Below are 11,793 nucleotides of genomic sequence, written 5' to 3' on the forward strand. Positions count from 1 at the left end.
TGCTCACATGAGTTTCCCATTAAAATGATTGTAATTGATGTTTTCTTGAAACATGAACTTCTACTTCAAATTGCTTTGAGTTTGTGACAAAAAATAGAGCACGTTAATTACATGAAATACATGTCATCTGTCCAAATCCCACCAAAAAGGAAAAGAATAGAAAGAAAGAAAAGAAAGAAACACTGTTTAAGCTAAACCAAAAGTATTTCTTATACTACTTATTAGCTGTGGGAAATGTTGCTGGTTCACAGGGTAATGAAGGCACTGTATAATATTTCTTCTGATGGGGTGTTGCTGTCTCTTTGTGGCAAGCCACCCACAGGGAGTAATACATGCTTAACAACCCCCCACAAAGCTGGTCGGATGCCACTGCGAGGGAAAGGAAGAATAATTCTAATTAGATTGCTGAGCACTTGGGGTGATTTCAGGGCTGTTGACAGAAAAGACTTTACTGTGCTACATTCAAGGACATACAAATGGATTATGATCTCAGTGTGGACAAAACCATGCTAATACAGGGCAGAAGTGGAGCTGGGATGTATGAGTTAAAAGGAGGGAAGAAGATAAATCCCTCATTAGTCTGTTTGCATTTTGCTGGCCTGTGTTTAGTGAAGGTTTCAGCCCCACAGGGATTGAGGCGTTGAGGAGCAGACACAGGTGGTGTGATATCCCCAGGGAGCAGCAAATTCTGAAATAGCCCAATTTAAATATTTTGGCTATAATAGTTATGCCAATAATCATCCCGAAGTCACTAGGTCAGTCTAATCAACCCTTGGGGATAATATGCCTGTGCTCACAAGAAGCTAAAGGCAGTTTACTCCACACAGATAATGTGCCGGGGCTTTCACATCATTTTGAGATAAGATAAGTTACCTTCATGTATTAAGTTAATAACTAGGAGGAACAGAACAAGGTCTATCTGATGTAAGCTTGGCCCCTGACGACACAAACTTTTTCTAAAACTTAGTTTGACTTCTTTCAGCTTCAGCCAAGTTGTTAGTGCATCTCATTTTTAGTATTCCATTTTTTTCCTTTGTCCTCCATCCTCTGCTTGACCTGGAAATCAATCTAGACCACCATCATTGAGGACATCCAAGTTTTCTTAATCCTATTCAGAGGAATAAGTAAAGGATGCAAGCAAGGGCACTGAGAAGACATTGGCGAAATTAAATACAAAGCAACTGTTTTTCTCCGAGAGTGAATCATAAACATGACTTGAATAAAAAATGTACTATTTTGTATCTAATGCGTTGTATGTTGAACCTTAATCTTAAAAGAAATATAAGCATCATATTATTGATTACTTTAAGTCCTATTTTGTTATTTTACAGTGTTCCCAAGCAGCTTCCAATAGATTACCACACTTGGTCTAAGTTGGTTTGTTGTCAAGTAGTATATACAGAGGAAAACTGGATTTGCAAGTAGAAACAATATAAAACTTAGACCAGTTCATCAAATACTTTCTCAATTTCAATGACTTAGATTTCCTTCAGGGGCCAATTTAAGGCCTGCTTCATTTAGAAAGCGATATTGCACAGCATTATTCATATACAGTAATTATATTGGAGCACTATAACATGACAGTAATTTGGGGAGGAGTGATGGTGATGTGTCCCAGTCATATCATTCTCAACAAACATATTCCCAGTTGGTCTAGTTAGAAGCTGGAAAACTGCCTTGAAGTAGTTACCTCATTGCAAATAACAGTAATAAGGTGGTGGAGATAAATAACTGTAGTGGCACAAAGGGTTCTAACTGTAAACAAAGCCATATATTACAGTAATGTTTCTATGTGGGATTGCCCCACAAGCAGTGAGAATGCCCAAGTTGAGGTTATTAAAGGGTGAATATTGATCCTCCACCATGGCCGGTAATCGATGAAAAATTATTTGCAGCATTTGGTTTACGTACTGGGCATTATGTGTAGTTTTTAATCTTTTGCAGATTGTGGGTTATATGTTTAGTATTACATTCAATCATTTCTCCTTGAGCTCTCTGTTTAAATAAATTATTGCATCACGACTGCTGAAACGTGGGGAATCTTTGCATAAATCTTACTCATTTCATCTATTTTTTATATGAGTTAATTGGTTGTTATGGATGTTTTTTTTTTTTTTTTTTTTTTTTTTTAGGGATTGCGTTATAAAAGTATGAGAGTAATCCTCTCTGTACTCTTAAGAGTCCTGTGATTACTTTCCTGAATTCATGTTTTCAAAGAGTTTTACAGTCACTATGACTTTAGTATTTACTACTATTACTTTTGTGTGTAATGTGTCTTGGGAAACTGTGGGGTCATAGGAAGTGCAACAAACATAACTACCTCTACAGTGTCCGACTACAGCAGCTTAACTGTTTTGTTGCCTATACGAACTGTTGATATGCCAAAACTGCAACTATCAAACGCAAACACATATATCTGTATATCTCTTCTTCTTTAATGACACTCCTGGATTAAATTTAATTAAATTTAAATGGAAATTATCACCCATTTATCAATTATCACCAATTATCACTGGAGTCTAAAACATAAGCAAAGCTCTTCGTGTGCTTGCTATGTAGGTGTAGGTAACAACACAGCAGCATGTTGATGGTTCCCCAACAGGAACATAAAATCCTTTTTTTTTTAAATCCATGTTTAAACTGAAATAGACCCAGAAACAGTTTTGAGGTGCAGTTAGGAGGTCAGGGGTCAGTTCAGGTAAGACTCACGTAATGTGTGTGGGTAAGCAATAGTGTGTGCATGTAAAGGAAGACATGTACATCTGTGTTGGTGTGTTTTAAGAACATAGATAGGACTACAAAGGGATGCAGAAGGTACAGGGATTCAATGGTACTCCAAAAGTCAGAAATGTGATGTCCACCTCACATTTACCAGCAACTGCTTCCTGAAGCTCCACACAGAAAGGTTATTAATGACACACACGTATAAAAGCACTGCTTGTATAAATATGAATATATGAAGTTAATGATTGTTAAAATAAAACAGAACATTTTAATCGATTTCTTGTTTGCTCCCAAATCTACAACATGACCATATACAGAAAAGCTCGACATGGTATGCAAAAGAAAAAATAAATAAATACACTAACAAAAAGTTTCGTAATTGTCAGTTTCATAATTTCAACATTCTCCAAAACAAAATTTTCTTTGATTGACTCATATTAAATTGATTAGGGTCAGATTTAGTGTGAACCCATCCTTCAAGTCAAACGAGCTTGAAATATTTGAAGGGAACATTTTGGGAAAGCACCACGAGGTAGAGGCTTTCTTTGGAGAAGGGGGTTTTGGTTTGTAACCAAATGTCATAACACAGAAACCAACCAAGCCGTGGCGATTAAAGTCAACGAGAGCTACCCTGAAATTCTGCAACAGCCAAACTGGAAATTTTCATCCTGGAGCAGCTGCGATTTTGGATCCAGATACCTGTGACATTGGTAAATGGAAGGGCTTTTTCCTCGACAGGAAAAACTAGAAAAGAACAAAAAATAGAACAATAGAATAGATGAATGACATTGAGGTCAATCCATCAATCGATGCCCACATGGATATAAAACAGAAAACATTATATTCAAATATATTTGGACACCTTGTCATTGGATTAGATTGGAATTATTTTAATGTTCTATGTTTGATCAGTTTTCATGATCTCTGGAATTAAAAATTTACAATTAACGCTATTCTAAATTGATTCAGGAATATATGTATTTGGTTAATTAGCAACCATGGTTATTGTCTATTTGGTACAATTTTAGCAAGTACTTGGAAAGAGAGCTTTTCATCTACTGTATATCTGGCATTTTGAACAGGTATGTTCTAAATATTATTTATTATTTATTAAATATTTAATCCTAAATGATGTGGGGTAATTAGCTAACTGATATATACACACAAATCATACAGGAAGTGTGGCAGTGTGCTTAAATTGAAATCAGACCTAGTTTTATTCTTGAGATCATTCTCCTTCAGGTATACATGGAGGCCAACAGCTAGTCTTCTCCAACATCATTGCTCTAGTTCAATAACCAAATCTGCATGAGCGAATCTGTATCAACAAAGCATCTTAATTACTAAAGGTGCATCATGATTCAGATCAGCTAAACTGAACAAGCGACACATTGCAAGTAAAATATTTACAGCGTGGCCATGTTTGCCAGTTCAACACTTCAGGTCCAACACTTGATGTTTCCAGAGACTGTAAAAAGACCGGAGGTGACAACAAACCCAACAATGACCTGAGTAGTAAAAGGTTAGAGAGGGATGCTGCTGTTTCTGCCAGCTCTGAATAGATCACACCTCGCTCTTAGCCATCTGACCTTTGAAATACTCAGGGAAGTTTCAGTCATGCGATGAGGATGCCTACATCTATTTTATGATCTACCAAAATATTTCTACTGGGTGTCCTGTTGAAGCTCTCATCAAGGTGTGCCTCTAATTTGAATGCTGAACAGGAAACATCTGCCTGGAGTCAGGAAGATTCATCTCGCTGTCATTTTCTATCTTGCACAGCATCCAGTCCTCCCTTCATCCTCTCAAAGTGGGAGGGAGGTGGAGAAAAAAAATTAAAACACAACAAATATTAATGAGGTGTTACACTGAGAAATAACGATGTGTGCACTCCCTGATAGCATCTGTACTTCCTTAATGGCTTGCGCAATTATGTGGGCTTCCATTAATATCAAGGCTGGAACTGTCACCACTAAGGGCTTCACTTCAATCACTGCTGTGCCTCTACTGCTTGCCTCTGTAAGTACACAGGAAAGAAATATATGTGAAATATAGCTGCTGTGTCTGGCTATTAAGTCGTTTAAATAGCTGCTGGGGGACACGGCCAACAGTGGTACCAACAGATATTCATAATAAAAAAAATGAATTAAATATACTGTAATGTTCTGAAACATCTTGGGGCCCATCTTTTATTGGATCTGGTGAGTTCTGCACAGCAAAAAACAAGACATACAAAATTCAAGCAGTAATGAGGACCTATGGGAGCATGCAGCTTTAGGTTTTAGATACTATAAGTTCATTTATTACCTAAAGCTCTTTTTGAAATAAAAAAATAAAGGGAAGAGAAAAAGATGTAGATATCTTTTATCTTTTATGACAACTAAGTGGCATCGCTGTAAAGGTAAACAGTTTATAAAAACAAACTTAAAGCACTAGAGGCCACATGTGACAGTGATCACACAGTGATCGGGACTTTTTTCTGTACATGTTAATTCAAACAACATGATGGTGGCTTGTGCAGTTACATATAATCAGGCTAATAATACTGTTTCCTTTTACTCAGGGTTTCTAGATTTTATACTGTTGTCATATTGACATAGTAAGACGGGGGTTGTTTTTGTTTTTTCCAGTTTTCACTGCCTTAAGGCATTCTAAAGCTACACTGTTTTTTTTTATCATCTGTGTTAAGCACATTGAGTTTACATATAACAAAATGTGCCATATAAATAAAATTGCAATTGCTGTTGGGTTACTGACTCAAGCATCCTTTACATGGAGCATCTTGCTTAAACGTTTTCAAATAAACAAGATCCTTATAAGTTAATTTCCATAAACACAAACAAACAGACAAATAAATAAGCAGTATTTGCTAAAAGGAGGATAAATCAAATAAATGGGCTGGAAGAGTCTGTTGACATATTCATGTGTAGCCCCCAGAAGTAGCTGTTGTACTATCAAGCAGGTTTGGGGCTTTTACTCAGCTGGCACCGACAAAAAAGCCAACCCTTCATCATTCAGGGAGTCAAATACTGCCGTTCTGTTAAAGCTCCTTTAGATGCTGAACGCTGCCCTTTGGCATCTGTGCCACTCCTCTTTGAAAGAGCCCCAACATCCACATAGGGAGGCCGGGTGTTTCAATTACTGTTAGGTTTTGCTTCCCTTTGCTTGGTTAACCCCATGAGGGCCAAGTCATCAATGGTATTTTTTTTTTTTTGTCTTTTTTAGAATTTATTCTTCCAAGTACTGTTAAGGAGTAGACAAAAAGTAAAATTGATGGATTTCAAAAGTCATGTTTTGTTTTTCTCTTTGGCTATATCACTGGGGTCATCACAGATTATGACAGAGAGCTGCTTGGTTAGGTTTGCTAAAAGATAATGCTTTTAGTTAGAATACTTAAAAAAGAGGCTTCTGGCACAATTTCACCTACTTCCAAGGTCCATGCAGATGAAGATGAGATCTGAAGAAATCAAAGGTCCAGCAACACCTGTAGTATGAAAAAGAACTTCATTGCATGACAGATCTATTTCTGCTTGTGGCCTTCATCATTATATTTGTAACAAGTTTTTTTTTTTTTTTTTTTTTTTTTAAATAGGATAGATTTAGAGTAGAAAAGTTACAAAACAACCAATCATATATATTCACATACACATCTGCCAGTGAGGCACCAACAATGGGCAGGGCTGATCATGTTATATAGAGTCACTCATTGTCTCTGGTAAAAAGTGTCCACCTGCTTTGGGCAGGAGCTGAAACAGCCATAAGTTCAGGAAGTGCAACTGAGGTAAGCTGTGTAAGTTGTCCCCCACCCAATGTCATACACATCTACTTAAGATTTACTTCCAAAGTAATATAAACGATTTGAATAAATGAGTTCAGTTCAATTCAATTCAATTCAATTCACTTATTTATAGAGCGCCAAATCACAACAACAGTTGCCTTAAGGCGCTGTATATTGTAAGGCCAAGATCCACAATAATACAAAGAAAACAGAAAAAACTCCAATGAGCAAGCGCACTGGTGACAGTGAGAAGGAAAAACTCCCTTTTAACGGGAAGAAGCCTCCAGCAGAACCAGGCTCAGGGAGGGGTGGTGTGATGGCAAGCCACACAGAGTAAGCGCCACACCTCACCATTAGTTGCTTCACTTTAGTTTGCTTTGCAGTCACTACTTTAAATATATTCTACTTATTGTCCAATATTGTTTCTTTATTAAATTTATCTATTTTTTCATTACACCTTCCAATGTTTATATGGCGTGCACACATATTAACACTGCAAGGTCAAAGTTCTGTTTTATGTTATATTAATACATCTTTCTTTGTTTGAGTTACCTGGAGTTGGCTTCTCCTTCCTGGGTGGGGAAAGTTGTGGCAATAGGCTTGGAGAGCTGTACTGCTGACAGCCTCATTGGATGAAACTACATGCTTCATTGCCTGGGGGGTGTTTCAAGTTTGTTTAATTGTTTTGTATTAGTTGGTTATATGGCAGCCATTTTGTTTTCCCCCTTGTGTGACATTTGGTTTAGCTAAGCCAGTATTTAAGTTCCCTCGTCATTTCAGCAGGTCAGTTTGTCTTATGTTTGTTTGAAGTTTGGTTAATTGTTATCTTGAATTTAGTTTTTTGAGTTGAACTCTTTTATTGGTCTGCCTGTTCAAGTTTTTTGGCTTTGTTAAGTATCTTTTTATATTTTGGGGTCACCTGAGCAGGAGAATTGAATCTGTGAAAATAATGAGAGCTATTTTTCATTAAAACTAATTTTTAGGTGATAATTGAAAAACTGTTTTCCCACAGATATGTCAGATCAGATATGACTGATCACACTGGGATGGAGGTTTTTTTATTTTTTTTTTTTACTGTTGCTGCAATGTACAATTGGTGATGATTAATTCAATTATTACAATCAAATTACTATTATCTCCAAATAGCAAGAAAATCTTTGATAAAAGAAGTGTACGTGTAAACTGCAGTCAAACCGAGGACTGCTACTCCACACACGCACAATATCTTTATGAGTAGCTAGACAGAACCACATCCTTCACTATGATCTTAATTAACTTCTAGTCTCCAGTGAGGACACTAGCTGAATAAATCACAAGGACAATAGACAGGATTAATTCATTTATTTACTAAGCAAGTGCAGCTCATCAAATTCTAATATTGGTACATTTCCTTCATGCAAATAGCTTTTATCCAGTGAATACTTCACTTTCCCAGACAACAGCACGATCCCCCCAGGGCATTGTGGTTATTTAAAAAGACCAATGGTGAGTTTTTGAGAATGTATTAAAATCTTTACTTAGGAAACAATTCTGTTAAACCAAAGTCACACAGTGATTTTTTTTATGTAAAGGTATGGAATTATCACCCATTTTTCCATTCATCCATCCATCAAAGTGTAAGGTTCCTTTAAAGGGATAGACTGAAAAATATCAATTTTGTACTTTTGCATAAATATACTTGCAATATGCAAGAGGGGAACAATAGAGGGGTCTTCTCATTGTCTGAGTTATTAGATCCTAATAGTGCACTAGCAGAGCAGATATGGGGTTAAAAGGTGTCATTTCAATAGCTTTTTTTCTTTGTTTTTGATTTTTCATTAAAGTGCTTCCCAAGTGAGTTTGTCATCCATCATGTAGAACTGATAGTTTATGTCCTGCTTGCAAGCTCAAGGGCCACTCTAACAAAGAGGCTGCAAAGCAGAACAAGACCAGACCAGCTGCAGTCCAAGACGAAGCAGTTGGATTCTATCCACGGGACAGAGACTCTCTAAAGAGACAGCTGAATGACATCAAAAACCAGCCTGGAAACAGGAAAATGTGACTTGGGACAGAAAATAACTGTTTAACATTGAGCAACCTTTCAATATAAATACATACAGCACCTTTAATTTGATGACAAACACAAGTCTTTTCTCAACAAGTCAGCTTTATCTGCAGTGGGTCACATTTTACTTTTTACAACTTGCTATTTTTATTTCTCTACAACAAAGTAAAAAGAAAAATGTCTAAAAATAAAATACCCGCGGTGGTTCCACAGCATTTTCTAACCTTCCAAAGCATAGTACAGTATATAACACTTTGTTGTAATCAGACAACCAGTTAAAATGCTTATCTTGGACAACCACAAAGTTTTATGTGAACAAATAAGTCATGATATATGAATATGGTAATAAGCCAATCCAAGGATTTGCTGTGGCTATGATTACATACCCCAGGGGTGTAAACCAAATAAAGAGTTTAAAAAAAATGTCAGCCTCCTCAGTAATTTAATACTCCCCCAGTCTGTTCTACTCTCTCTGTAAGCTTCAGCAGAAGTAGAGTCACTGCTGCTCTGTGTGCAGAAAACATCAGAGAAATGTGTTATTTTCCTCTACATAGGAAATAGACATGGGCATGATGGAAATTGCCTCCTTCACAGACCCCTGTGAAGAGCATTTTCATATTTTCATGCCTTCATCATTTCCTTTGAAAACCGTGAAGGGAGGGGGGTATGGATCCTGCATGGCACACAGCGTTTGATGCGCTCACCACTGCGTGTTAAAATGGATCAATAGAACAAGACAAGAAAGCTGTTGGCAGAGCTGTGCTGCTCCCCAGAGTGAGATGACAGTTGGGTAGGCCAATGGGACAGGAGGTGGGTGGAGGTTAACAGCAAGAAAGATTCTGTGGTGGTCCCCTTTATCTCCTCCCTCTCTGTGGTTTTTTTTTTCTGTTTTCTTTGATTTTTGTTGACCAAAATTGACTTGGGGACATTTGCTCATTGATAGCGCTTTTTATTTCCACTTTGCTGTAACATAAGATAATAGGAGTTGCCTTGCAGCTATGGATTAGCTTTGATTATGTGACACAATTTATCACCGCACAGAGCTGTCTCAGGGCCAACCTATAGGGTCCAGACTGTGTAAAGAGATGGAGATGTCCTGTATGGAATACTAATACTATCAGCACTATTGTCACATCCATGAAAAATTTAAACTTGCATCTTTAAAAGATAAACTCATGGGTGGAGTGATTAGTGAAATGTTAGGGAGGTGATAAAATCTTTCCAGATTTTTTTTTAAAAGAATGAACCCAGTTAATTGAACTCAGACAACAAAAAGCAAATAAGACAGGTGACAAGAAAACTTTTGTGGTATCACCAAAACAAGTCAACTGAACTCTTGTGTGAGCCTACAGACAGGGGGAGGGATGTATGGAAAAAGGACAGAGAGTCTAGAAAGTCTCTGAGGGTGTGAGTGTGATTTAGAGATGGTGTGCACTGTTTACATGGCCTGCCTAGAGGGATGCGCTTCTGTTGGCAGGAGAACATTGTTAGCATGGGAGGCACGTCGCTCTGACCCCACTTTCCTCTCTGTGTCTCACTCTCCCTCTTTCTACAGCTGCTCAGGGGCATATGATGGTCTGGGAAAGATTAATGCATCTTCAACAGCATGCCGTGAAATCAAATTAGTGTACTCTGATCCACAGACATGGAGGTCTTAGGCCAGGGCTGCAGCAGGGACAATTCCTCAATAACCTACAGCTTTTTCACCCCACCCCCATGAAAGTTACATGTTGATTATTCAAACAGCTTACATGCATTTGTTTTGACTTTGTGCTTTTCGATGTCAAAAGAATTCAATGTGCTATTCATTTACAGACTTGTCCACATAATTATAACCTGTTAGATTATGTTTTTTCTTAAGCACTTTGATTTCTAACTCTGTAGTGGGTCATTAAATTATATCAGTAGACAAATGCGGAAAACCAAGCCACTCATCAAACTGTCACTTTGCATTATCTGAGGCATTTATGCCCACTTATTATTGCAAGTTTCCATCAAATTCAGTCAAGGATGAACACCTGATCAGAAAATACAGTATTATTGCTACTTTAGTGTTCTGTTTGTGTACACTCTCTTATGTCTCACTAGTGTATGATCACATAATCAGCCAAAGACTGATGGAGTCATTCACAGAGCTTAAAGCAGCGGTCCCCAACCTTTTTTGCGCCACGGACCGGTTTATGCCCGACAATATTTTCACGGACCAGCAATAAGGTGTCGCGGATAAATACAACAAAATAAAACTAGTGCCGGTACCGAAAAAAAGAAGATTTATTCATAACACACGTGAAAAGACCCAGGAAAACCAAGTTAACGATAAAAACGATAACAAAATAACGCTGAACACCGATAAAAACCCTGAAAACCACACATTTCACATCTGAGCCTCAACTCTCGCGGCCCGGGACCAAACGACTCACGGACCGGTACCGGTCCGAGGCCCGGGGGTTGGGGACCGCTGGCTTAAAGAATAATAGTCCCAATGTGTTTCTATTGGTGTAATGTATAAGCTGAATGTGGAGAGTGTGGAACAGTAGGAAAGTCTGCCCTTGAATATGGAAATTTACAATTATCCCATGTGAGCTGCTAAAGCAAGCTATGTCACGTTGTTCACCTTTAACCTGTAAACTCTGCAAAGAATAGTTTGCATTTGCTTACACTGGCTCATCTGTATTGGTCGTTGCCATTCTGTGTAGCTCCTGCTTACAACTGTATCCAACGTTATTAGCCTTGTGATTAGTATTGCATGACCTGTACTCTCCCACTGAGAAACAGGTGAAACGATGCCATTATTTAGCAAATTACATTTATTCTTGGGGTGCCCAGAAAATGAAATAATATCTGCAGCTCTCTGAAGAGGAAGAAATGTAAGAGAGTTGAAAAAACAAGGTCGAGTTCTACAGTGAATCATCATACAACGTGAACTTTTGACCTGCAGAACGGGATTGGATTATGCCTAATTGATTTTACAGCTCAAAGGATAATCAAGACAAGCTAAGCGATAATGACTATTGACATCCTTATAAAGTTAACAACAAGTCAATACAGAGGTGCTTTTTGTTTAAACAATGAGGGCCAGGTAGTGTATGACTCATTCGGATCTAACTGACTGATTGAGTGTCAACTCTTTTAGAGCAAACATAGCAATGGAAACATGGAAAACTTTCACAATGGAAAACTTTCTGACTTCAGTTTTTGGTACATTTTAAAATTCTATAAAATGCTCTAAAATGTTTAAGAATAAAAT

General features: G+C 37.7%; 1 long non-coding RNA gene across 2 annotated transcripts in view; it reads right to left on the bottom strand.

Annotated features, from left to right (window-relative positions):
* Window positions 1-7,102, bottom strand: part of LOC120435387 — a 46,113-nt gene extending 39,011 nt beyond the window's left edge. For both annotated transcript variants that reach the window (XR_005609695.1, XR_005609694.1), the window contains exons 1-2: window positions 7,055-7,102; window positions 6,152-6,208 (exon numbers count right to left, since the gene is read on the bottom strand). This is a non-coding gene — a long non-coding RNA (uncharacterized LOC120435387). The remainder of the gene's footprint in view (window positions 1-6,151; window positions 6,209-7,054) is intronic.
* Window positions 7,103-11,793: the final 4,691 nt, after the last annotated feature.

Source organism: Oreochromis aureus, linkage group 20 (genome assembly GCF_013358895.1).
Source record: "Oreochromis aureus strain Israel breed Guangdong linkage group 20, ZZ_aureus, whole genome shotgun sequence".
Taxonomy (NCBI): domain Eukaryota; kingdom Metazoa; phylum Chordata; class Actinopteri; order Cichliformes; family Cichlidae; genus Oreochromis; species Oreochromis aureus.